This window comes from Hibiscus syriacus, unplaced genomic scaffold (assembly GCF_006381635.1).
Source record: "Hibiscus syriacus cultivar Baekdansim isolate YM2019G1 unplaced genomic scaffold, ASM638163v2 tig00110387_pilon, whole genome shotgun sequence".
Classification (NCBI taxonomy): domain Eukaryota; kingdom Viridiplantae; phylum Streptophyta; class Magnoliopsida; order Malvales; family Malvaceae; genus Hibiscus; species Hibiscus syriacus.
The window spans coordinates 926,641-927,869 of NW_024062717.1; the positions used below are offsets into that span (position 1 = coordinate 926,641).

The window sequence follows — 1,229 nt, forward strand, 5'->3', positions numbered from 1 at the left end:
TAGTTTATTCTAAAATATATTGGTACTCTTTTCCTACTATATGCCCCAAATTAACCCTGATTACTCCCAAATACAATTCATTTTAAAACTAAAAAGATTATAATTCTCAGAACTCAAAACTCTACCTTCTATTAAAAAAAGCCTCTACCTTTTCTCATATATAAATTCCCTTGTCCAAATGAATTTAACAATCTAAACTCAACCTAAAATACCCAGACCCTGCCAAAACTATGTCCGTTGCCACATCCACTCAACATGTTCAAGATTTTCTAGGAGAATTCCACTACTTCAGAAGATTTCTTCTGTATACACCATATGTTCAAACACAACCAAGCCCTGAAAACCCCCACAATTCTTCAGACACCACTGCCGATAACAACAGCTTCAATGGAATCAGAAACATCGTCATCACGGTTCTGTCGATCCTCGTCTGTGCCGTAATTTGCTGACTTGGACTCATTTCCATCATCAGGTTCGCATTGAGGTTTCTGAGTTTATTGGCCTCGGAACCCCGGTTAGCAAACACAGGGGTCAAGCGAAAAGCATTGAAGACCTTTCCAAAAGTGAGCTACTCGACCGAGTTAAAACTGCCGGGTTTGGACTCTGAGTGTGTGATATGCCTTTCGGATTTCACACCCGGTGACCGCGTGCGGCTTCTACCCAAGTGCAACAATGGGTTCCTGTTGGATATATCGACAAGTGGCTGAGGTCTCATTTATCCTGCCCTAAATGCAGGCACTGCCTCATCGAGACATGCGAACAGATTGTTGGGTGTAGCCAGGCAAGTGCTGGCTCATCGGAACCGGCTCCACCGCCGGAAACCATTTTGAACTTACCGATACTAGCTCCTGAAGGTTTCATAAACAGCTACAGGTAAATTAGCTTAGCTTCTTTTTATCTTTTACTCTCCTCGGTCAACTGTACCATGTGTTCAAACTTAAACAAGTTTCTTGTTTAGTAATCAATTACAAGTTAACTTGCATTTATATATATATATATATTCATAAAAACTTGCATTTATCTTCTTCCCACGTTTCGTTTGTATATAAAAATTTAAAGAGTGACATTAGTTGGATTTGAATTTGACTTTACAAGTTCAAATTTTTTAATTTCAACCACTTGTACTAACACTCAATTGATATATATATTGTATGTGTAAATTAAACAAAAAGCAAAAGCGCAAGGCAAGGCAATTTAGGTTAAAATATCATTAAGAATAGTAATAAATC

General features: G+C 38.2%; 1 pseudogene; it reads left to right on the forward strand.

Moving 5' to 3' along the window:
* The first annotated feature begins 230 nt into the window (after positions 1-230).
* LOC120122710 lies at positions 231-877 on the forward strand (annotated as a pseudogene).
* Positions 878-1,229: the final 352 nt, after the last annotated feature.